The 27,173-nt window shown below is 39.2% G+C and overlaps 1 protein-coding gene and 1 pseudogene across 2 annotated transcripts in view; both read left to right on the top strand.

Moving 5' to 3' along the window:
• Positions 1 to 27,173, top strand: part of COL8A1 (collagen type VIII alpha 1 chain) — a 159,530-nt gene that overhangs the window by 80,054 nt on the left and 52,303 nt on the right. For both annotated transcript variants that reach the window (XM_004272615.3, XM_033433320.2), the window contains one exon: positions 23,555 to 23,674. The gene's annotated coding sequence lies outside the window, so the exon portion shown is untranslated. The remainder of the gene's footprint in view (positions 1 to 23,554; positions 23,675 to 27,173) is intronic.
• Positions 18,700 to 19,688, top strand: LOC101285863 (mitochondrial fission regulator 1-like; annotated as a pseudogene).

The following is a 27,173-nucleotide window of genomic DNA, read 5'->3' as shown; positions in this document are numbered from 1 at the left end:
GTGTGATTTCCATGAATGTACTGCATAAAAACACAGGCATTGTTGGTGATGAATAATTAATTACTGCCCAGAAGATGAGCCTTTTTTGTAATGTTTTTTGAAAGATTTTCAAGAACAAAGCTTAAAACATAAAGAATTTTTATATCAAAATTCAGTCAAAGAGAGACAATGATACATAAGGAAATCCCTTTTAATCACAGACTCAACTCCCTTGTCGTGTGAGAAAAGCCTGGTTATTTAACTCACTAAAAACATTATATCCAGAAAGAAAATTCTGGGTTATATGTTAAACTAAAAAAAAAAGAGGACTTAGGAATCCCAGAGTAAAACACTGTTATCTATGAAACTGGGATATTTCCCAGACTTCAGCTGGGCTACTCCCCAAATATTCTCTCTCCTTACCCCACCCAAAGAACAGTGGCATCCATGGGAGAGGAGCAGGTTGTAAGAAAGGGAAAGCCACAGTACATATAAAATAAAACAGCTGTTACCTCCGTGTGTTCTCCAAGCACCACTAGGAGGATTTAATACAGAAAAATAATAAAATTATAACTCTTGTAAGGAATTCAGTTATGTTCAAATAAAAGGGACATTGTTAAACTAAGTTTTCAGTGCCCCATAAACAAAATTCCAAAAAGCACTGAATGAACTGAAGCCAAGGAAATGCAAGCATTTCACTGTCTTTCCAAGAGTTTAATCTACTTGGTCAGCTACTGTCAGAAGGAATGGTCAGTCTGTTGACTTTCAATAATAATGTTTGTGCCAGGCACAGGTATGATAACATTTGTACCAAGCACAGATATTATTATTATTATTATTATTATTCCTATTTTATAGGTAAGACGGTAGAGTTAGAGACATTAAGTAACTAGCCCACAGTCACACAAGTCACAAACGGCAAGTGGTAAAGTTAACATCAGGGCTGTACGCATCCAGGACCCAAGCTGCCTACACTGGTAAAAACCTGGAAACTTATGCTATTAAGTCATAATTTCTTAATAAACTGAATGAATGTGAGGTAGAAAAAATATACTATATTTTCTTATGTAATTTATCGCCCCAATCCAGGGCCTTACTTCTAAGAGATGAAATTTGCCATTTTGGAACTCTACCTGGGTACCAAAAGGCAAATCTGTCCTCAAACCAGAAATGATGAAGGGGAGGGCCCCAAGAAAGTTTGGCTGCCCTGGACAATTTATTATGAAATTTAGAAGACTCTCTTCTGGACTTTTTTTTCCAATTTCAAATGTTTACAGTGATCCAGCGTTGATTTTTCACTTCATTATCTCACATGTGAAATCACTTCCTTTCCTGGTTTAGGACAAGGAAGCAATCTGAAAGCCTTCTGACTTTGAGAAACTACAACAACAAAAAAGAGAAAGCAAAGAAAAAAAATTGTGACAGTTATTCAGTAGTTACATAAAAATGAAATTGAATTAACAGTCTGAAAATTCAGGGAAAGTGAGTCACTTTAATAGAAACAAGTGTAATAGTCACCATATGATTAATTGCTTTGTTTTCAGCCTTCTGAAAACACTTTCTCTTCTCCTCGCAAAACCTTTTCCCTCTTTTCTTTCTTTTTTCAAAACTCCTGGGATTTTTTTGCACATCTGCAAAACCAATGTCAGTTCCAGGTTCCTATTCTGGTGTTGAACCAATCTGGCTTCCAGTCTCAGAAAAGGAAGCTAATTCTCACCAGACAAACAAATGGAGGTGACCTAATACCTGGTGGGGGGTGGGGGGCCTGACTGATAAATGACAGAGAATTTCAGGCCTGTCTGGTCCTAGACCCCTGACAAATTAAACCACGTCAGAGCTTAGAGGCAATTGATCAGGTCATGGAAAAACAGGTGAATTTTACTTTTGAGTAGAGGGAGAGACTATGGGATAGAGAGAATTGTAAGAATAAGATAAGTAGTATGGTTCTTTTTTGACAGAATGTTGTTTAGGAAAAAATCAGCAACGTGGGGATAATATTTTCTACCCAACTACCTTCTTAATGATGATTTATGTCTCCAAACTGAGGCTGGTTTAAAGAAAAGAAAAAACATTTTGATGCTATCAATACATAGAAGTAATGCTCTCAGTTTGTGACTTTCTTTCCACTAATAAAAATCCTTGAGCCTGTCAGGTTTTTGTCAACCTCTATTAAATTCATGTAAATGTGGAAGTGAACAAAACAGAAAATCTATACTCTTTGGAAAGGGACAAAGTTATACTTTGGAATAAAAAATTTTGAAAGGTTAGGAGAGAATGCACTTAGGACCATTTGGGGCTAAAAACAGAATCAGATCTTATTATCCCCACCACGAACCGTGAAGAAAAACTGAGTTATTTGTGACGATTCAATTTGTACTTTTTTGGAGGGAAAAGATCCCAAACAATTCCTGGAAACTCTACTTCTCTGAGAAGATGGCATCTTTGCAAACTGAAGGTAAAGGCATGAGTAACATATGTAGTACATTTCCCCTTATAACACTGATCTGTTTGAAGTTGAGGGAAAAACCACTTGGCAAGGTGTACTGGCCAAGCCAATGGCAAAAGTCATTTCAGTTTATCCTGATTCCTTTCCATGGTCCACCTCCAGCCTGCCGGACATCCGGGCCCGTGATTTATAAGTCTTGATTTGAAAACCAAGCTGCTGAAGATGGCTAGAGAACCCCACTCTCCTTGGCACTGCCTTTTGCCCCATGTGTGCAGAGATGACGTAAGGGAAAAGATCTAAAGATTTTCCAGAAACAAGGTGGATTTCAAAGAGCATCAGACTGACTGTTTTTTGAAGGACTATCTAGCCTAAGAAAGACCTCATGGAACTGGGAATCAGACATGGGATCTTTCCAAAGGTAGAGTGATTCCCCAGCCTGGTTTGCTCAGGTCTTTCCTGGTTTTGGCCCTGAAGGTCCAGCATCTCTGGAAGCCCATCCTTCCATGCAAACTGGCACAGCTGGTCACCCCAGTAGGAGACTTTGGATGCCTTCGTGGCACAAATGTTGAGAAAGAAAAATCCTAGCAATACTGAGAACAATTTGCTCAACGTGAGCAAGGGAGAAAATTGGAATAAAAACCCTGATAATAGCAGCTGACATGCACAGAGCCCTTGTTTTGCACCAGGCCTCTGCTGTGTGTTTTGCAAACATGATTCCAGTTAATCCCAATTACAGCTTTGAAAGTTACTTCTTATAGTCCCCATTTTACAGATAAAGAAACTAAGAAACAGAGAAATTCAAGTAACTTGCCCAAGTTCACACAAACAGTAAGGATAGAGCCAGAATGAATATCACAAAGTACACTGAATTTAACCAAGAGTGATCCCTTCCACTTTCCACCATTCAAAATCTTCTCAAGGGGCTTCCCTGGTGGCGCAGTGGTTGAGGGTCCACCTGCCGATGCAGGGGATGCGGGTTTGTGCCCCGGTCCGGGAGGATCCTGCATGCTGCGGAGCGGCTGGGCCCCTGGGCCGTGGCCGCTGGGCCTGCGCGTCCGGAGCCTGTGCTCCGCGGCGGGAGAGGCCACAGCAGTGAGAGGCCCGCGTACCGCAAAAAAAAAAAAAAAAAAAAAAAAAAAATCTTCTCATGCCCCATGCACAGCCTCTTTAAGCTTTAAGATGGAATTAGAACAGGACATATCTTTTCTTTGTTTGCTATCCCAGGAACTTGCTAGATGCCAGATGCTCCCTCAATAAATGGACTAAGGAAGAGAGAAAACAGTAAAGCTAACGCTCGTTAAATGGCAATTGGTTTAGCACCTCCTAAAACAGAATCCATAAGCTTCTATGGAATAAAGCTATAAACTCTTACAGCAAAATTACTTGCATCCTGCATGACTTAAGACCTTCAGTGCCTTCTCTCTAAGCATTATTTCAGTCATTGATCCTAGGCACTGGGCAACTTCTTGTGAGCTAAGCACCTTGCCAGACAGCTGCCCAGGAGCCCTGTTTAATCCTTCTCTCAAGGAGCAGTGGTGTTGTTTGAATAAAGTTGCCACTGTCATTGTTTGGCTTACCACTTAAGAGTATTATAGGCTCTGGGAGTGGATTTGTGGGAAAAAAATTACAATTAAAAGAAATGTTAACAGTGTTCCATTGAAATACAAAGTGTATAGTTGCACAGGAGGAGACAACTTGTCCCAGACTGGTCACTAGAGGATTTATCTTATGGAGAGAAGCTGTTTTACATAAGCTGGTTTCCTGTAGAAAAACGGAATGCTGGAGCTTGTGGCTCTGACAGGGGAGGGGAAAAAGGCAGTCTGGATGTATCTCCAGGTTAACACTTAAAATCAGGCAAATGGAAAACACATCCAACTGGGAGTCTAACCACTGATACATTTGGATGACAAATTCAGACTTTCACATTTTAACTGGGAGTCCCTGACGACTCTCTCCCTGGACACATCTGAAAACACATGTATCTACCACTAGAGGGCCAGAGTCATGGCTGTAATGCAACTGGCGCTGTCTTTTTTTGTATCCAGACCATCTGTTTTCGACTTAGTGTTTTACTGGACTTCCTAAAACCTGACCTACCTCAAAGTAAAATGACATTCTTTTTCCCCCAAGGGCACCCTCCTCCATGGAAGTAAAACATAAGCATTAGGACCAGCTGACTAGAGGAGGCAGTTTCTAAAGTCAATCACATAAACTTTCCAGATTCTCAAGAAAACAAATGACTCATGGAGATCTAGACGGAGGTGTCCAGTGCTTCCCAAAATTTCAATAGACGTAATGAGGAAATGGAATCTATCTGAGGAACTGACCTTTGTTCTGGGGCTATTGCAACTTAAAGGCACATCTGCATCCTACTGGCCACCTGTAAGCAGCTCCCTTTATGTTTGTTGGCAGTAGTCCCAGGGATCTCTTTCCATCCATCTATCCAGTATTCATCTCTCCTTTCATCCACCCAGTCAACAAATATTTGAGCATGATCTTAAGCTTGGGAGTACAGCAAAGATCAAGACAGACAAAAGTTCAAGAGTGGTCACGGAGAACATTTAAGAGACTGTTACAGTAAACAAATGAGAAATGATGGTGGCTTGGACTAGTAGTGGAGACAGTGAGAAGTGAACCTATCAGTGATACATTTTAAAGAGAGAGCTGACAGGTCTTATGATGGTTTAGGTACGGGAAATAAGGGAAAGAGGAGAATCAAGAATGACTCTGAAGTACTGGGCTTACACCAGTGGTGGTAGAGCCATTTCCTGAGGCTGAATAATCCTAATTCAGGAAGGTAGAATGAGTTCTGTTAACTGTTACTCATTTTATTCCTTGTTTTCTTGAGATGCAAGAGGCTATGTATGCTTTCAGCCCTTGGCATCTGTAATGACAGCTTTTCAATGCAAATCTTTTCTGCATGTATCTCAAAACAAGCAAAAATTTGTTGGAGCCAGAGATACGTAAACTGTCAGCAAAAAGAAAATAATTCTCCTCGGTATCTGAGAAAATGAAAGAATAAACAAAGGCTTACATTCTGATTTTGCAGTCCTCCTTTGCTCCTGAAACAAGCAACTTGATTAAGTCATTAGTAAATGGGAATGCTACAAGTAGGGTTAGGGTGGGGACCTAAACTGTCTACGCTCTAGAACAATCTGCAAAGATTAGTGGATTCCTAGAGACTGCTTCTCTGAACAGCCTATTGTATTTCCATATTTCATGGAGTCTATGAGACAGAATTAAAAGGTCTTATACATTCACTCTGGGGCACTTCTCAAATTGCCTTTATTAAAATAAAAACACTTTACACTAGTATAACCCTTTCATCTAAAGGTGGAAGAATTTGCAATCAGCAAACTGCTTATTTATTAGGTGATACCCTTCAGAATCTAAATTAAACCTGGTGTGTCACATTGTATACCATACCCTGGCATACATAGGTTGGGAATTATAGGGCCAGAAGTAGCCTGGTATAGAGTAGGGTAATAATCCTCTTAGTAGACTTATTAACTACAACTGATTGGTGCATGAACATATGCAAAAGACTTCCCTGAGAATTCTAATTCTCATGTTGGTTGGGAAGCACCCTGTTTATCTGAATTCCTTCAGCCTGTGAAAGTTTATCCATCAGACCAGCCTCTTGAATAAGCACCCAGGGAGCTGCGCTGAAAAAATTACTTCTAGGACAAACATTCCGTCAGAATGATTAGACCAAAATGCAAATTCATTAACTCTGTGAAAATAACACATAGCTTCTTCTAATCATAATGACAGTGGAGTTTTTTATGCGTGCTCTAAAAGGTGCCACAAGAAGAAAGCTTATTAAATAATAAGAATTTCAGTCAGCACATCTTGTCAACAATGCTGAAAAAAATAGAGACCTAGACAGAAAATGTATAGTAAGTAGGTGGTCTTCCTGTCATACCAGATGACTCATCCTCCCCTCAGAAGCCCTCTCAATGGCACAAGCCACAGGTGCAGTCAACCCTCAGCGTTTCTTTGCGTGACATTTGAACTTAGGAAGAAAAGTATTTTGCTAACCCCTTGGTGCTGAATGTTTGACCTTAAAGCTTACCGTTTGTTCCCCTTTTGTCTCAATCCTCATGACTACAAATGCTATTACTAGTCATAAGATTGTTCAGTCCCTTTTAAATTCCAGCCTTGGTATTTGACTCTCTGGCCTAAACATAATAGGGAATACAAAAATCCTATCTAAGGGGCCTAATTCTTTCACCTTTCCTATGAGCTCCAAATTTTCCCAGCTGTATATGGAGCCAGCACCTACGTTAAGTTTTAGCAATATATGCCCCTGAATCCTTCACTGAGCAAGAAGACATTACTAGTTAAAAAAAAAAAAAAAAGGCATAGATTTGTCCATGGACAGCCCTGGAACTGAATCTCAGCATTGCTACTGGTGAGTTAGGTGACTTTGGGAAAGTCATCAAACCTCTGTGTTTTTCACAATAAATGGAAGATACATGAAGGGCTATTATATAAATATACATATATCATATAAAATTCCTGGCACAAAATAAGCATTCAGTAAGCAGCATATATTATTATCATCGACAACATCATTCCATTTATGTAAAGGTAGGAACTGACTGAACACTATTTTCCATTTCAGCCTATGCCCGGCAAGGCTTAAAATCTTTGATCTTATGATTGGACTGTTCATGACCACACAAAGGTATGACACATCCAAGATACCTCTTAGAACAATCCATTTAAGAGAAATTCAGGCTGTTTTGAGTTTAGTCTGAAAAATCCATCCTAGTTTATCCATCATAAAAGATCACATGGGTGCAAAAATGCAAAAAGACTCGTAAAGTGTCATTAGACACTCAAAGTGTCATAGAAATGAAATGGTTCAGCTCATTCCTTACCGATGTGAAAACTGAGGCCCAACTAAGACAAGTAGTGTTTACAAGGTCATGCAACTTAGTGATGAGCTAACATCAGAAGAGGACAAAGTCTCAATTAGGTTTATAACTTAAAACGTCTCCTACTCCAGTGATGGTTCTGATACTTTTTAACTAACAGTGGGTTTTCAGAGAGCTTGACTTGCCCAGCATTACAAAACAGTGATAAATTTGAGAGAGATCACTTTGTGTGGATGGAATTGCCCAATTCAAATATTCTCTAAAAGCTCATCTAGCTCTCAATATTTTATTATTGTTCTGCGTATTATTCAAGGAGACCCTTAACTACATGGACACATATTGTTCATCAGTCTCCAAAATGTTTCTTCTCTTCTAGCCAGACCAGTCTCTTTACAATCCCACAAACATTTATTCCATTGCCAAATCTTTCCCCATATGCACAATGATCTCCCCTCTCTTCTCTATTTATCCAATTCCTATTCACTCTGCAAGACCTAGTTTTCCATCTCTTCTGTGATGTAATCCCTCACTTGTCTGGCGTCATGAATCTCCCTTTCTTTGGAACTCCTACAGTCCCCAAGTCTAGCCCACAGCGGAGAACACAATTATTACTGGTATGATGTTCTCCCCACTGTTTCTTGTGTATATCATCTTCCCAAGTAGACTTATGGCCCCTTGAAGACAAGTACCATGACTTAGGCTTATCTAGTTGCAGTGGAGAACACTATGATGGATGAACTCATAGAAAGTATTCAGTTAACACTCAGTTGATTGGACGGGGGGCAGAGAGGAGAACAAACATTTTCTTGTTTCTTTAACCATTCTTGATTAACTTCTGTGAATCCACAAAAGCTAATACAAAAACTTCAAACCAGCAAGTTTGATTGAGGTTTTGAACTAATTAGAACTAATTAGGGAGGACAGGAAAGGACAGCAGATAGGCTGCTCCTAACCCCATCCTACAATCCTTTCTTCAAAATGTGGAGAAAATCAACTTGAGACTTCCCAGGTGACTGACAGCTGTTTTTAAATGAGGTTTCCACTTCTGCAGCATCAATTTCCGGCAATAAGTCCACTCCTTAGAAGTGAAAATTTGGGGGGGATAAGAAAAGTCTTATTGAATCCATGTGATGACAGATGAATAATATGAACCTCCATGAGCCAAAATCATTTAAAAAATCAATTGCATACTTAATTGTACCAGAATGGCACAGCTTCATTATATAAACATGAAGTGACACTGGCGCATCTTAGGAAAAGACTTCTTATCCTCCCTCATTTTCTTTTAGCATGTATTTATTGAGTGCATCTTGACAATGATGATGATAATACTGACAGAATATTAAATATTAAATAAACATAAAAAAGGTAAAAGACCAGATTCAAGAGTCAAACAGTCTGGGTTTGAATTCTGGGTTCACAACTTGGTAACCATGTGGGCAAGTCACTTAACATTCCTATGCCTCACTTTCCTCATCCACTAAGTAGGAAAAATAATAGTATTCATTTGGAGATTTGTTGTAAGGATTAAAACAAGATAATACATGAAAAAAACACTTCGAATGTGTTTTTTTTATTTTATTATTGTATTTTTTTTTTTTGCTTTACGCGGGCCTCTCACTGTTGTGGCCTCTCCCGTTGCGGAGCACAGGCTCCGGACGCGCAGGCTCAGCGGCCATGGCTCACGGGCCCAGCCGCTCCGCGGCATATGGGATCTTCCCAGACCGGGGTATGAACCCGTGTCCCCTGCATCGGCAGGCGGACTATCAACCACTGCGCCACCAGGGAAGCCCCGAATGTGTTTTTAAACACATAGTAAGCACTCAGTGAAGATTAGCTATTTACCATTACTATTACTATCATTATTAAATACTTATGTCAGGCACTATGCTAAGCAGTTTATATATATTTTAGCAGATATAAATTTTGTAAAAATGTGTGAGTGTGTTCACTGATAAGTTTCAAACACCAAGAGGAGTTCTTAGCCCACATAGGCACTGAGTAAATAATTTACTCTTCGCCACAGCCTTACAATGAAGCAGGCACCCAGAATATCACAGTGAGCAGGACAATGTCCTAACCTTCAGGTTGGGTGAGGAGGAAGAGGGGCCATGCAGAGAAGACAGACAAGTCAACAGGGAATTCTGATAAAGGTTGATTGCTCTGATAAGATAGTACAGGGCATTTGCGAGAAGGTATGAGGAACACCTAATCCAAACTCAAGGAAACAACAAGGCTTTCCGGAAGAAATGGCATCCAGACTGAGACGTGAAGGATCTGTTCACCTGCAAATTAGAAGTCAGGGTATATGGCAAATCCAGCAGGTGAGAGAGTGTGGTCATTCCTTTTTCTGTGTATAATTCAGCACAGATGAAATGAGATGGGGAGAGAGGAGCCACCAAGGTCGACGGGGCTCTGAGTGCGGTAACAGGGATGTGGATTCCATCCTAATGGCAATGGGGCCATGCTTCCTCCATCCCACTGGGTCCTCAGAGTTCTACCATTTGCTCTGAACTACATTAACTTTGGTATTCGTTTGCTTATTTGCAAGTCCACATTGCTAGAGTTATAATCACTTATGGCTTTCAGATCCAGGCCTGTTTTTGACCATCTTTGTGACAGTGGTTTCTAAGACCAAAGCTATCTTGAACCTTCTGAACCCAAAGCCCGTGGGTGGACAGTTATTATCAGGAATGGATCCAACAGGATCTGTTATTTTTGCCCCAGAACTTCTCATTTGGGTACCTCCCCAGTACCATACTATGATTCACCTGGTCAATCTCTCTCTGCTAAGCTTATAGCAAAAGAGGCAGGTTAACTTTTTGTGCATGGCTGACCCAATCTCAGAATGAGTGTATCTTATATTCTTTTCAAATATTAAATGACAGGCGGAGAATTTTCAGTGAAGGAGATAAGTGGCAAGATGTGGAACAAAAAAAGTTTCAGAATCCTACTTACCTTCCATTTAACATGTTCTTAATGCCAGTTTTTACTGTGCATGTATACTATATTACTCTGGACTTCCTAGGTGATCCCCCAGCTAACCTGAATTTTTCTTTCTAGAATTCAAGGTGATAACATTACGTAAGGATAATAATGATATGTAGATCTTCAGCAGGAGATCTCAAGGGAATTTTATATTCACCAAAAAGCAGCCTTTTATATAAATGTGTCATGTCAGTTGGTGTAATTACCTGAGAAAACCTAAATTCAAACAATCTTTTCCATCACTGAGCCATGTGTGAATTGGTTTATCATTGAAGAATGAACTCCTTAGTGGTTAAGATATTAGGAAAATTTTTAAAAAAGGCTGTGTTCGAAAACTGGAACCTAGTACTAGACTATAAGCTAAGAAAAGGCAGTCGTTGTTTTTGAAATTAAAACCGGTGAGGAAAGCAGATAATTTAAGTCAAACCCTTAGAAGGATGGTGAGGAATTTCAGAGAACCAAAACAAATGGGGGGAAAGACCCCATCATTATTCTCTTAGCCCTACTTTTCCAGCACTGCTTTGTTTGTGATTTCAGTGTAGTGAGAGAGATGAGGGAGGGGAAGACAGGTAAACAAGAGGCAGGAGAGGAGGAGTGGGGAGATGGATGAAAAGAAAGGGATGAAAAGATGAAAGGCATGGTGGAGAGCATTCTCAGAGCCATTTAGAATTAGGGAGTAGCACTAAAGATAGGGGAGTGCAGTCATGCCATGCCCCTTGCGTACCACCAACTCCAAACACCAAGCCAGGAGGTACGCCTATTGGGTGGAAAGTGCAAATGTTACTCAGGGACATGCAATGTGAGTTATGTGGTACAAGATGGGACAAACATGTAAAGAACTGTTTAAAATGTCAGCTGATTGCTAAGCTGTCCAGTCAGCCAGCCAGTGAGTCCAGGGCACTTGCTTTGTGCTCAGCTGGTATAAAAGCTGTCATCACAGCCTAGATGGAGAGGGCTGAGAGGGAGAAGAAAGGGGCCTGATGATGCTCACAGGAGGGCAAAGGAAATGCTGCAAATCTACGTAGATCTGCTGTTTGAGGCAGAAAATAAATTGCTGACAACCTGGTAGTAGAAGAAAAGTGGCTCAAGTTTATACAAATATTCATCCTATTTTGATATCTAGAATATGAATCAGACTTCCCTTGTTTAATTAGCCATGAGGTTTGATGAAGAATAGTTTTCAAGTCAAGCAAGGAAAAACCAGGCTAATGCATGAAAGTACAAAAGGGCAGAAGAAAGTATCCACCTTTCTTATAAAATCCCTTAGAATATTTCAGCAGGCGCTGGGTTTCTTAAGTGAGGGAGGTGCTGTGGCTAGCCCTGATATGCCTTTTGATGCTTAATTCAAAGTTCAGCAGAAGTTTAAAAGGAAATGAAATGTAAACTGATTACTCAATATATAATCACTTGGAGAAAGAGATCCACCCCAAAAATATTTTTGCCATGGACTTTTTTCAGTGCCCTATTTTTGAAAATTCTTTCAATAATGTAAATTAAAAAAAAATTCCATGCTACTTAAGTGTTTGAAATAAAAGAACTGTCTTTTACGGAGAACCCTATGTGTCATCATTTTCTCAATATGCTTGCTTTAGTATGTGCTTTAAAAGACCCCAGGGAATGAAAGATGGGAAGCATATTCACGTGGATAGAGAAGATGGAGAATTACAGGCTCCTTTCCAGTGGACTAAAAGCAATTTAATGAAAACAGTCATATATGATATCAGCGGCCTTGCAAAAACATTCAGGCAATAATACACTGAAAAATGATTTAGCGTATGCAAAAACTCATACCCTTTGGCATTAAGGTATCATATAAGCAGAAGTAGGTACCCAAGAGGACTTATATTAAAATACGAATACCTCAGTAAAGAAAAATGTTAAATAGAGTTTAGAGATTCTTGCTTTAGAAATCAGTCATAGGATGACACACAGTGACACACATAGGATTGCCACTATTGTAAGAATAGTGGTTGTTAAGGGAAAATAGCTGCTCTTTTGGGCCAAAGAATACTTAGAACTTAGCCATGGAATTGCTGAACATTAAAGGTACGTAAAACCTTAAAAATATTTTGTCTATCTTCTCACTTTATAGTTGTGAAAAACAAGACATTCCCCCTCACCCATTGCAATATCTAGAGGTAAATTCTTTCCCAAGGGATTAAGAGCTAGGAAGTGGCCATTAATAGACTGAGACTATCATCTCACCCATTCCAAGAAAACATGAAATATAAATTCTAATTTCTTTTATATTTTTATGACCTAATAAATAAGACCTGATTGGAACTAGAGAAATGGGACATCTTGACATGTCAATATTTGTAGAATGAACCTCATGAAATCAATTATGGAAATTCACAATTTTAAGGGATCTAAGAAGACTATCTTACCTTGAGAAAAAGTCAGAAGTCAAAGGGAAAAAAAAAAGTATAAATAGATGACATCTGAAAAATCCTTTGTGTCCAGGAAAGAAATAAGCCTGAGGTGTGTGTTTAACAGCTGTATTCAGAAGAACGGCTATTGGGGGCAGTGCTCTCCTCTCTAATGAGGAAAGAAGAGGAAATGAATTTAAATTACAACCAAAGGAATTTAAGTTAGATCGAAAGATCTTACTGGCAGTGAAGGTTTTATAAACCCTGGAAAAGATTCCTGGGGAGATTTTTAAATTCCCTATCTGGATATATTTAATAGAAGAGAGATACCTATCAGCCTAGGATGGTTGAGGTAGAGACCTGCCGGGAATTAGCTTTCAGCTGAATTCTGTAAATCTAGATTAATTCCTGACAATGTTCGAGATGTCAAAGACAGCAAGTGCTAGACAATGGCGAAAAGTGTTGCCCCTTATTAAAAAAAAAAACTCACCCAAAGTAATCATTTCCTTGGAAAATCAATTGGCATATGCTAGCTGGTTATGAATGGAATGTACAATTATAATACACTCTGGTTTTTATTTTCTTTTTAGCCTGGTTTCCAGTGGAAAGAAGGCTTATGAAACCTCTCTGGCAGGCTATGCCCTGCTTAATACTTTTTACTTTCCTTCTTTAGGCTGGTTATAACCAAATCTCTTAGAAGAATCTAGACTTAAGTAGCAATACATGCCCCTTCAGAGTAATACCTTTGTTTCCCTCCTAATTGAAAGAAGGAGGATGATTCCACCAATGCCATCACCTGCTTGCTCCTTACCCTCACACAGACTCCAGCAAGTTCTCTGCAACTTGCAGAATTTCCCCTCATTTCCAGTGCACAGACAGAGCACTTGCACTCACAGTTCATACCAAAATTCTCTAATTTGTTGTACTTCTTTGTTTATACAGCTGTGTGTCTGTTTGCCCCATTGTGTTCACCCCATCTATTGTCTGGTTTTTGTTGTGAGCTCCTGGAGGCGAGGCATGGAGTCTGTTTAGTTTGCTTTGCATGACACCACATGTGCACACTGTGCTTGACAGTGATGGTTCCTGGAATGACTGGATGCTCAATCAATAGACTCCACGGATTAATCAAAGCTGGAGGTAGAAAACTAAGACTCAGTTCTTAGACTCTGTCATCCCATGATCCTCCTATATGCAGCACACCAAAGCCATAAGAACTGTCAGGGACCATCAGGAACAAAGCAGTATGGAGAAGGGTCTGACCAGCAACTGGAAAATCTAATAAACCAGGATCTGAAATGCACAGAAAGCAAGACTGCATTCATTTGGGAGTTTGCCCACCACCATGACCCTCCTTTCTCTTGTGTATAAGCCCAGTCTTGCAGGTGCTCTCACTTCAGAGCATCATCTGTCAGATTTCAGACACTCCACAGAAAACTATCAAGTTCACAGTCTCTCAACTTTCTTATTTCTTTATGTTTACAATCCAGATATTTTCACCAGAATTAATATTTTTCCCTTCCCACCAATCCCTCCACAATCCTCCTTCAACCTTACTTTATGCCAGCCTTCCTCAGTGACCCAAGAAGACAGAGACAAGTCGATCCACATTTCTTAGCTGGGTTAAAAATTTCCAGTACCTGTTCATCCCTGAGTGTCTTCAGAGTTACATCAAAGGACAAAATGATCGATAAAAACCCCTCCCTCAGGAAAAGCACAGAAAGTGACATTTCATTTAATTCAACAAATATTTTCTAGGTACCAATTATGAGCCATTCATTGTGTGCTGAGGAGAGAAAGGGGAGCAAAACATAAGCTCTATCTTCAAAATGTATATACATGTGTGTATGAGTTAATTTAAAATTTTATTAAAGGATCTTAAATATAAGAAGATTGCTTTATTGTAGAATCATGGTAAGGATTAAATAATATATATGTAAATATACTTAGCACAGAACTTGTCAAGTAAGACATCCTCAATAAGTAATAACTATTACTATTGCTACTAGGTTATGGCTTAATTTAGGGCAGTTTTTTTGTGAAGGCTCTCCCTGGAAATCCAACTTGACCTTGGATTATGGACAATATGTTTGATTGTTATGGGGGTAAGAGGAACCATCACATTCAAGCGCAAAAATAAAAACCAACTATCATCAAAAACACTGAAGTCAATATTTTCCCATCAAAAATGGAGCTCAACCATGTTCTGATATTCCAAGAGTCTGGCTGCAGTCTTTCTCTGTGAAGATTCTGGAGTATTTCAGAACATTGACCATATCCCAAACACACACAGCACAATTTTTCTCCTTCCTGCTTCCTTCTACCATGTTCTGCATCAAAGTTATTCCACAGACAAGTGACTACTAAGATACACTTGAAGTTTTTCACACTTATTTCAAAGGTACATAAAATGATTATTTGGGGGCATCATTTTAATTAGTTAGCTGTTACTGAATCAGTATCATCAATTAGTCTTCAATAAGAATAAATCCATTTTTAACTGGAGGTGAAACCAAATCAAATTTTACTCACCCAAAGCATTTTTCTTAAACTTGCCCAGAACAAATTGCTTCACAGGTCATCTTAGATGAGGTATAGTGTCTAATTAATCAATTACTCAATTATTTAATTATATGGATGAATATACTAATGGATCATAATGCAAATGCTAAGGTGATTGAATGCAAGGATGTCAAAATATAGTCAGTCCAAACAAAGGAATTCACTTACTTTGCACTTGTTGGTTCAATTTAAACATTGCTGTATAATGCAAAATATCTGGATAACTGAAAAGAGACTCCATATAAGATTCTCCTTGAATATATATAAAAGCATAGGCTTAGTCTTTTTCCTGAACTCTGTTGTTTAGAAGATCTCTGACCACACCTTGAATCACCATTATATTCTTACTATTTTATCCTGTCTGAAAGTTATCTAACAGTTTCATTTGAAAAGGGCTACAATTTCTCAGCAAGGATGAGGAACTTCTAGGAAACGTTTGATATATTTCTAGCAATGGGAAAAGTGTCAGGAGGATGTACCTAGAATGAAAATCTCATTGACTTCTTCCTCTCAATTATCTCTTCTTAACTTGCATTATGAAGACCTAATTTTAGATTCCAACCATTGAAGATTCTGCTCTCCAGTTTTCTAAACTAAAGTCACCATTTCTCAAATTTATTTGCATATTGAAGTGTTAATTAATTTCTCACTTCATCCTTCCTTATTCCAAACAGGTAGGAATTTCAGATATACTTTAGATCTTTAGATCTTTTCAATCCTTTCTTCTACCAGTTCATTTATACTTCGCTTCTTTGAACTGTGTAACCATAATATGGGTCTTAAAAATAAAGGAAAATGAGGGCTTCCCCAGTGGCACAGTGGTTAAGAATCTGCTTGCCAATGCAGGGGACACGGGTTCAAGCCCTGGTCCAGGAAGATCCCACATGCCATGGCACAACTAAGCCCGTGTGCCACAACTGCTGAGCCTGCACTCTAGAGCCCGTGAGCCACAACTACTGAGCCCACGTGCTACAGCTACTGAAGTTGTAGCTTAGAGCCGGTGCTCCACAACAAGAGAAGCCACCGCAATGAGAAGCCTGCACACCAAAACGAAGAGTAGCCCCCGCTCACCGCAACTAGAGAAAAGCCCACACACAGCAACGAAGACCCAACACAGCCAAAAATTTTTAAAAATAAATTAAAAACTAAAGGAAAATGAGTGTCTCTCTAACTGCAATGTACTTGAAAGTAGGCCAGTTATCCACAATCCAGACCCTCAGTAGTGGCTTAGTACAACCTTAGGAGATTTTTTTCCTCTCTCCTAGTTTATCAGGATTTAGTCATTAATTCAGAATTAACCCTGTTTCAGTAGATATGGAATTTCACAATCCTAGTTTTATCTGAGACATACAACCTTAAGTTTTTATAAAAATCAGCTGAAGGATGAAGGCGTTCCTTCGGATGGGTGGAGAAAAGGAAATGGCCCGCCCACCCCTTGCTCCGGCTCTCCAGACATTATTAATGAAACCAAATCAGATGCACCACTCCATGGGACTGTAAGAATAGCTTCCAGGAACCTCAAGGTACCTCACCTAACTGTCCTTCTAAAGCCCTGGCATTTCTAAACAACTCAAATGCACAGTTCCTGTGGAAATCTTGTGCCCAATTTAATAACATTGTTAAATCAATGAACATTTTCCATGCTCCAGACAACTGCCATGAATCAGTTCAGTAAAATACAGTGTCCTTTGAAAAACCTGAAACTAAACCCTGGGATAATGTCAGTGGGATAAAAATAAACAGTTCCTTTGTTTTGCCGATTCCTAATTGAGCGATCTTCTTTAATATTGTGTGAGAGAATAGGATCTGTCTTCTGATGGCCTTCACTCGTTGCACAGTTTTAAGGATTAAACGAGACCGTACAGATAACACAATTAGCAAAGAGACTGGCCCAAAGGATGTGTTTAATAAATGGGTATTTCCCATCCCTTCAAGAATCATAAGAATGCGGCCTGCCTGGCTGTGGAGGAAGTTCACAACTGGTGGGGATAGGCTGTGTTGGAACGTATCAAAACTTGAGCCTGAGTGTCTGAATGTTATATCATTTCTGAAATGGTGTGGTATATCTATAAATAGCAATTCAGCTTTTTCTCATGAATTTTATAGAAACAGGTCTCATTACTGCAGAATCTTGTGGTCATAGTTGGCCACTGAGACCCAGCCACTAAGGTTCCTGCAGTTCCAGAGTGAATGACACCAAGCGGAACACCTTTAACTCTCATCTACTCAGTGGGGCAATTAAGACATCTCCCCATTCCAGAGGTTTGTTTTAAACCAGCCTCAAAAGATGAAACCCTGTCTTCAGCACTTTCAGAGCTGAAAGGGGAGTCTTCCACTAAGGTTTGCTCCTTACCCAGTAAATAAATCACATGTTCAGCAACACGAAAAATATTGGTGGGAGGTGCACATTCTTCAATTCAAAGCAAAGAGCCTGTTGACTGGTGGTCTAGTTTTGAAAGCAACTGATTTGACAGGGGAGCTCTCATCACACTCCTGAAATAATTTTACGTTGTTGTGATTTTGTTTGTGGGATTTTCTTTTTTTGAAATTGAAGCAATGTACTTTAATCAGAACCATCAAAGCTTTGGAAAATGTCCACAAAACTTACAATGTCTGGTTTTGTTTCAAAAGTACAAAAAGTATTCGCAAGGCATCCAGCAAATATTTATGGATCAACTACCACGTGCCCATCCTTGTTCCAATTGCAAGGGATGTTACAGTGAACAAAACAAACAAGTTCCCTGCTCTCGAGGAGGAGTGGGGAGATAGGAAGGGTTGGTGTTGAATGAATGTACGAATGAATAAAAGGTATGATTAAGTAGGGAACGTATAAGGGCTACTGTGCGATGAAAGAGAATGAGATTAGAGATACATGAAAATGAGTGGCTGACTTTAGATCAGACGGTCAAGAAAAACCTCTCTGAGGAAGTGACATGTAAGTTGAGATTTAAATAGTGAAGAGCATTCCAGGCACGGGAAGAGCAGAGGCCTGAAAGCGGGGACGAGCACGATGTTTCCCATAAGGAGAAGGCCAGTGTGGCTGGAGAATAAAGGGCAAGGGGGAGGGGGGCTAAATCGGGAGGTAGGCAAAGTAAGAATCATACGGGGCCTGGAAGCTGGGAAAGACATTTAGGTCCGATCTAAGTGCTATGGGGCGCGCTATTGGATGCGAGAGCGGGGCTGTTAAGTGGGTAAATGGCATGATCTGACTTAGTCTTTCAAAGTTTACTGCATCTGCCGTGAGGAGAGTGGAGCAACAGTAGGTACATTTTTAATGCAACTGGAACCATGGAAGAGTTGTTAATAAGGAAATGTGGAGGGGAAGTGAGGGCGGTTGAGTCTAGGCGCCGCTGTGGTAGGAGGGGCCGTGAGGGGAGTGAGGCCAGAGCGGGGCTCTGAGGAGGAGAAGCCTGGTGTTCCTTGAGACGGCCTGAGGTGAAAGAGTCAGCCTCCAGCCTACCCGAGCCCCCAGAGCTGCCCTGTGGCTGCCTTGTCCTTCAAGTGCAGGAGCCAGTTGAAACGTGGGGAATGGAAGCCAATGTGACTGTCTCAGTCTGGCAAAACAAGCCGCAGGGGTCTGTTCGAAGCGTAGTGAGAAGGATGGGTACCAACCTGTGTCTGAAGCCATGTCCCCCGGAATCCTTGGAGGTGCTGCCCAACATCTCTGACCTGGGTCTGAGGGCTGTGCCCCGAGTCCCTACCCTGGCTCACATCGCCTGGATGCTATAGATGAAGCAGAGCCTTCTGCCCGGGTCAGGAGCATACATGGCCCCTGAGGAGCCCCTGGAAGCCCAGCCCTCTGATTGTCATGCAGCGCAATGCCTCAGGGACCAGCCTGCAGGAGATGGAGAAGAGGCTCCTGGCCTCGAAGAAGCCCTGCCGGCCCTAAGCCGCCTACGGAGCGGCAGGATGAGCTGCGCCACCTGCGCAGCCAGATGGCTAAAATCGTGGCGTCTGATGCAGTTTCGGCTTCATTAACAACAGATTTCTTACCTCCAGAAAGTTCAAAGGTCTCTCCCCGCTTACCTTGTTTTGGATCTTCATTCCACTCTACAACTTCCTTCGCCGTTAGTGACATCGCCTAGGAGACCCAGGTAGACTCCCTGAGCTTCCATCAGTCCTCCTGATTTGTTCTGCCAGCCCTGATATTTGCAAACCAGAACACAAAGCTACTGTGTCTCTCTGTCCCAGGCCAGCAGCTTTGCAGACATGATGGGTATCCTGAAGGACTTTCACCGGATGAAGCAGAGCCAAGATCTGAACCCGAGTTTATTGAAGGAGGAACACCCTGCCTTCCTTATCTCTGAGTTTACTCTGAAGGAAGAAGATATCAGTAGAAGAGGAAACTGATGGCACTGAGCTCTGCAAACTCAGTCTCCTGCTCCGGGAATTCCTTCAATAGCTGCCTTCCTCACAGCAGATGTTTCTGCCTCTCAATTAGAAATCTTCTGCAAGAGTCTTGCCAAAAGCTTGCACTAAAAGAGAAGAGCTGCATTATATGTTTTCCATATTTCAAACTTAGCAGAAGCTAAGGCCTGTTTTGAGCTGAGACATGTTACAGCTAATTTGTATAGGTTGGAATGTCCCAGTTTAAAGGGTGAGATAGAAGTTTCTGTTTTTTCTTGTCCCTGGGTGAAAACAGGTCCTAAGTGAATGACCAACTTTATTGTATTAAACTCTGGACATGAAATATTAATTTATTTTCCAGAAAGTTTGTGCAATGTATACTCCCACTTTACCCAAACCAACATTTAATATTATTTTTCTTTATCTTTGCCAATTTGATAACCAAAATTTTAATTCAATTGTTTAATTCACATTTCCTTTACTTACTAATGAGGTTGAACATTTTTTACATGGTTTTTAGCCTTTTATTCTTTTGTGAATTTTATGTTCATATAAGTGCTCATTTTTTAATATGGTGTTAGTATTTTTTTCTTGGTGATCTTACAAGAGCTCTTTCTCTAGGAAGGGTATTAAGACTGTCTTTGTCAATTTTTGCAGACAAATTCCCAGAGTGACTTTTACATTCAATTTTTAAATTTTTATTGTAAAAATATCACACGTACAAGCAGGTATGCTCCAGTTTTCTGTTGCTGCATAACAAGCCACATCAAAATGTAGTGGCTTTAAAACAACCAACATTTTATTGTATCTCACAATTTTATGGGTCTCAGCTGGGAGCTTTTTCTCTCTCCTGGCTTATTCACCTGGTAGATTGGCTGACCTGAAGGGCCTCAAATGGCTTTACTTGTATGCTTAGTGCCATGGCTGGGATAGAAGGAAGGCTGAGCTCGGCTGGAATTGCCAGCTGGAGCACCTAAATGTGGCTGCCTCTGCACGGTGGCCTCAGGGTACTCAGACTTCTTAATTGGAGGCTCAGAATTACAAAAGACAATATTCCAGAAACAAGGCAGCAACTTCCTGGCCTTTTATGACCCAGACTCAGAAGTTACATAGTGTCACCTCCCGCTGTGCTCTATGGGTCAAAGCAGTCACGAGCCCTTCCAGATTCAATGGGAGGGAACACAGAGGAGGGCCAAAGAATTTGTGACCATGTTTTCAAACTTCCATAGGGTACAAAACATTTCAAAGAATAAAACAAATTCCACTTCACCTTTTAAGTTGTTTATAATGTTTTTAGTAAGCAACCGGTTTTTAAGTACTTACATTAATCTCTTTCTTCTTCTTTGTGATTTCTTCCATTGCTTTGTAATTCATTTTTTAAAATTATTTTCAAAGTGTGTGTCTACAAAATCAAGGACATTATCAGTTACTATATTGGGAGAAATGACTTTACGGTCTTTAGATGCTTTAAGTACTATGTATTCTGGCTGCATTCATTTAATATAATTCTTAATCCTTTCCTCTTTAAATTTCCATCAGTGATACATTGGAAAACTCATCTAAAAATTCAGGTTAGCCATACATTTAATTATATAGTTGCTGTGTGGAGGGGGAAAAAAAGAAGTGTGACTAAATAGTTCTTGCTTCATACTTTGCCACATTTCTGGTTCATTCTTCCAAAATGAACTGAAATGCAATGAGCTACATTTGGTCTGTGTAGCTAGTAGTTCCCATCAGGTGTTGCGATGGTGCTCCAATATTGAAAATTTTGATTCATTTCATAAATGTGATTGTAGCACTCTTTCTTACAGTGTTCTGAATGACAAAGCAAAAAGGTGTCCTCCTATAACAGTACTTAATTAGTAATTATTTTAAAGGACATTCTTCTGGCTAATAGAGAGGAAAGAACTCCTGTAAACATATATTGTAAAAACTCAATAAATGCTAAATGATGATGCTCATCTCATGCTCTAAAAATTTAAGTTGAGATCTTTTCAGTTATTTTCTCTGTTTCCAATAGTGCATTTCAAAAACTGGTTTTGTCTTCTGATTATGGAACTGTGAAAGCTGTGCAGAAAGAACTAAATTGAATAAGATGTATGACACACACATAATCGTGATCTTCAGTGTTTCTGTTTATCATGTGTATCTTTCTCCTATTTTATTTTCACCATATCCAGAAAAAAAAAATTGGAGGAAGAAAACATTGGAAAAAATCTTATTGTCTAATGCAGTTAATCACCCTGAAGGCGGGGTCATATCTTTTTTGTTTTTTTTCAACATTTTACCTGCAGCGCTAAGCACTGTGCCTTGCACATAGTAGTGCTCAATGAATATTTAGTGAAGAATGATTTGGGTAGAGGCACAAAAGTATTTACCAGCCTGTTCCTGTGATCTAGTCTGAATCTGGAGAGTTTCTTTTTCATGGAGGCAGCTATGTGTGTGGAGCATCTCCTCCATATCTGTTTCTACTACTTGCTATTCATACCACACAAGCAATGGACTGGAAAAGTCAAGCCCTTGAGTCCATTTACCATCTGAACTTTATTATGAGAGATCATTTGAGATTCCATGGCTTTCCAGAGACAAAAGGTTCTCAAATCACCTATGGTTAGCCCAAACTTTATTTATGTCTGAATATCTACAAGTTGAGCCAAAGTTCAGAATGCTGCTGGGTCCACCCGTCAGGCACGAGTACACGTCAGAGGTTGGGCCTTGTGTTTTGCGTACACTCGTGTTTTATAGACATTCAGCAGCTAGAACCATTCAAGTAGTTCTTCATTTTGTGTTGAACACAGAATACAGGTAAAGTCCAGAACTATACTCTCCAATATAGTAGCCATTACCCACAAGTGGATATTTAAATTCAAATTAATTAAAATTAAATAAAACTAAAAATTCAATTGCTCAAATGTACTAGCCATATTTGAAGTGCTTAAATAGCCATTTGTGGCTAGTGGCTACCATATTGAACAGTGCAAAACGAGAACATTTCTTTATCACAGAAAGTTTTACTGAATAGTACTGTTCTAGAATACATCACTTATATCACATTGCAGAAATTCTAAATTAGATACCCAATTCTGCACTTATTTCCTAATCGACCAATCCTGGCTTTCAAATCTTTTTATTTATCTAAGTGTCTAAAGCTTCCCTGTTTAAATCTTTTTTGAACAACAAATATAAATAATATTTCCTAAACAAGTCTCTGTGAAATATACCAAAACAAAATAGAGACTACCTACTATGCAAAACACAGAGTTAAATTTCTGAAATTCAGTTTAAATGGGGAGAAGTCCCATATGACTCGTAAAAAGTCTAAATTACACATGGTTTATAAAGCATACTCAACTAAATTACATCAAAAGCTCAGACGAAAACCTGAAAGTATTGCTGAATTAAAGCTCTACCAGACCTGATTTGATACATAATAGAGAATAATTTCTAACTCAAATACTACTGTATGCAAATTGGATGGAAATGTGTTGATGGCAGAGATCACTCCTCTTAAATAAACCTAACTTTTCTCCCTGAGGTATTACTTCCTTATAAATTTCCTTCCTCTGTAGCAACTGCCCACATCCTTTCTAAATTATCTGTAACCTGTATTAATGGAAATTAAATTAATGGGAACCTAGCACATAATATAACCATGAAAAGCAATAACTGTATACTAAAAAAAAAGGTTTATTTGGACAAAAGCTATATATAGTATATGTGTAAAAATAAATAAGTGCATATTTGCATACACAGAAATACAAAAAATTATTCTCTCTCCTAATCAGCATACAAAGACCTCTAATATCAACTAAATGTGCACTTACATTTCGGTCAATAACAGCATCTTTTATTGAAGTGTGTCTTTATACATTGCTGGAATGTAATTTCTCCTATGATCCCAAAACAATACACTTTGATCATAAATCCAGCTTCTTGTTGTCTTTCCAATTGAGTAAAAGTATCCTCTTTTTTTTCTACTTCAGAAGCTGTTCCGGAAGTGGAGTAGCGTCGGGTGAAGAGACAGAAACCAGCCCCAGACGTGCCACAGGAAGGCACAAGCAAGGACGGTAGTCCTCGATTCCGCAGGCGGGCCGAGTCTATATGTAAGTGTGAGAAGCCATGGAGGGCGCGGTGGCCTGGGGGCCGGTGGTCCACAGGCGCGGCAGCTGCGGTGGCGGAACTCACTGTCGCTGTTCGGGAGACAGGGGCTGTTGGCAGACCCTGGGGTACCCGGCCTGCCTGCAGGTCCTATCTCCCACCTTCATCTCCACTGCAAAAGCCTTGAGACCATCGCTACTAATGCCAGGTTTTTAAATCCCTGAGAGTAAAATACATGTGCAGAGTGTGATTCGAGCTGATTTTTAAGCCCAGGCATGTTGAATAGAGTCTTAAAATAATCATTGCCATAGGACCTGACTAGATATCCAAGTGTTCACCAGATGCTAGAAGCTAGATTTTGCAAAGGAAAATTGCTAACTTAAGCTTCTTTTCATGATTCAGCAGAGGGTTTTAAGTAATAAAAGATCTGGAGATTTGTAAAATAAATAATTCCAGTGCAAATGGGAAAATTAAAATAATCTTATCATCTCTCAGTCATGTCTGTATGTGCTTTTCTACCATTATCAAAGTTCTCTTAATTGGCCCAATTTTTTTTCTGGCTGATACTTTACAGTTTTATGAGTTGTAATGAAGAAATGATTCCTATACTACCAAATGTAAAATAGATAGCTAGTGGGAAGCAGCCACACAGTGCAGGGAGATCAGCTCGGTGCTTTGTGACCACCTAGAGCAGTGGGATAGGGAGGGTGGGAGGGAGACACCAAGAGGGAGGAGATATGGGGATATATGTATACGTATAGCTGATTCACTTTGTTATAAATCAGAAACTAACACACCATTGTAAAGCAATTATACTCCAATAAAGATGTTAAAAAAGAAATGATTCCTTTCAGATGACTGAAGTGCCATGTACTAAATTTTCCTAAAGACAATCTAGGATGTGTGAAACAGAGCATGATATAATGTATATGGTTTCATTTATATACAATATTGAATATATCAACAGTGAAAAATAATAACAGCATGCCAGAATTTCTTTTATTTCTTAACAGATCTCTCAGTAGAAGCAATTAAAATGTAAAGTACATCATTAACTTTTGAACTTCGACAGAAAAAAATATCATACATTTCTGACGAGTAGACATTATCTCATAGTATCCACAGCCATCTTATGCATATTACCCTTGCCTGGTCTTAAGTGTGACTTCTGGACACACAACTCAATGTTTCCTAATATTTAATAGTACAATGGCTTTTTATAGTCTACTTAATTTTATTTAGTAATTGAAAGAATGAATAGTTAAGATTCCTCAGATTTTTGTGTTCTTGCTGGAGGTGCACTTGAACAAAAAGAAAAACACAGTATCTAGCTCTATAGTTAATGCACATGACCACATCCTGTCTAGAATGAATCCATTCAGAGTTCCTGGAGAAATGCAAATACATTATTCATTTTCCTAATGTATCACATTTTACTACGGGCATCACTAACTCTATCAAGGCCAGATGTTAGCCAAATGAAATATTTATAATGCAAAACCACTGAATTAAAAAATATATGCTCATTTAAGCAACAGGTTATAGAACTCAAGCCAATCACATATTTTGGAGAAGCTGAAGGAGGACGCCTGACGTGTGTTACATTCATAATGTCAGGGTAAGATTCTGAACTCAATCCAGAGAAACTGTATAACTGTTGCAGCCAACTAAAGCTCAGCTGCTTCTGGATTTCTTGTAACAAAATCTTGCTGCCAAGGGCACTGATGGACTCACCCAGTAAAAAATTACAATAATAATGTTAAAGTAAATCATAAAAATGCAGAAGGTGGTTATTATAGGGCAGAGGAAAGGAACTGCTTTTAAAGTTATGATGGAAATATCAAAAATACATTTTATTGAACTTTTAAAAAATTAAACTTTATTTTTAAACTAGGGTGCAAAAGCAAGGAAATGTAAAGGTTGTTCAATAAACGATTTCATTCAATGGTCAACAGCAATGATTCCGCAAGTGAAAATAAAAATTATATTTATTTAACATAGTCAATTCAGGCAGAACTGAAGCTTATATTCTGATAGTTTTCTAGTAAAAAATAACCAGATGAAAGTCATTTTTAAGGAGGAATTTTGACTGAAAGGGAACAAAGAACTTGAATGCATGTCTTCTCAGTGAAAATGAACTTGGCATATGCTTAATTTCACATAGTATAAAACTAAATATTTCATGTGGTTTTTAAGTTCTAGGAAGAAATTCATTTGAAACAAATGTAGAAAATAACCCCAAAATTTAAATATGAAAACTATGACAGACTTACATTTAGGGAAATAGATCATAATAAGTAATCCTCTGTATGCCCTCCAAAAGTAAAGAATGTAAGTTTTTAAATTATTTTTTGGATAATCTGGAATTTCCTTTCTGATCATCTTTATACCTTCTGAAAATATAGATTCCTGAATCATATATCATAGACAGTTTGGTAGATTCCATATTTTCCTCAAGTTGAATAACATATTTCTAAGTGACATTTATCAGAGAAACAAGCTCCATTTGCTCCTTAAAATACCTGATGTGTCTTACACACAGTAAGCACTAAATAATATTCTGAATTGAACTGAATTATTTCCACTTTCTGTTCAGAGATTAATGTGTCTCTTGGAGTCACACTAGAGAGATGGTGTCTCACACATGTGGATTAATGAGCTACATCTGTAACCAAAAATATCCATGGAAAACCTGCTGAATTGATCCATATCTGTTTTATTAATCAAGCCCAGTGTGGAAGGGCTTTCTTGTGGTTGTACTATATTTTGGAGATAAATAGAGTGGGGAAACCACACTTCAATTTAGAAGTTGTTCGAAACATTGAAGAACGTAGGGTTTTGTATTATATGACAGCAATAAAGTCCAATCCTTGATGGTTGTAATGCTGATATATAAGTATATAAATATCCTGTATGTATAATTTTACTGCAGAACATTATGACAGTGGCCAAGAAGACCCTAACCATTTAATATGGAATTTACTTCTTGCTGCCACTCTCTTCCTTCCTCATTTTTTAAAAACAAAAACGTTTGGGTTTTATTTTTAAGCCAGCAAGTTAGGAACAGCCAATAGTTGAAGCAGATGGCTAGAAGTCAGAAGCCCCAGATTCTATCCTTGATTCTCCTACCAACTGGGAATGTGGCCTTGTGCAAGTCATGAGAGTAAATCTACAATAAAAGGGGGTTATAATGCCTTACACATGCTTGGTGCTTTATGATCTTACACAGCACTTTCAGATATGATATATTATTTAACCTTCCTCACAGCCTCCTAAGACCCAGAGACACTAAATCAATTGTTCACAGTCATCTCAATATCAAATGTCAGAGCAAGGAACAGACATATATGAGGATTCCAAGCTGGTCTTTTTCGCCTTTTCTCTATGCCACACTGCCATGCTATGGTACCTCCAAAGCTGGGCTGTCCAATATGGTAGCCATGAGCCACGTGGGGAGATATAGCACTTGAAATGTGGCTAGTCCCAATTGACATGTACTTGATT

This window comes from Orcinus orca, chromosome 5 (assembly GCF_937001465.1).
Source record: "Orcinus orca chromosome 5, mOrcOrc1.1, whole genome shotgun sequence".
NCBI lineage: Eukaryota > Metazoa > Chordata > Mammalia > Artiodactyla > Delphinidae > Orcinus > Orcinus orca.
The sequence above is the reverse complement of the archived record's forward strand: the minus strand, read 5'-3'. Positions and strand labels throughout refer to the sequence as shown.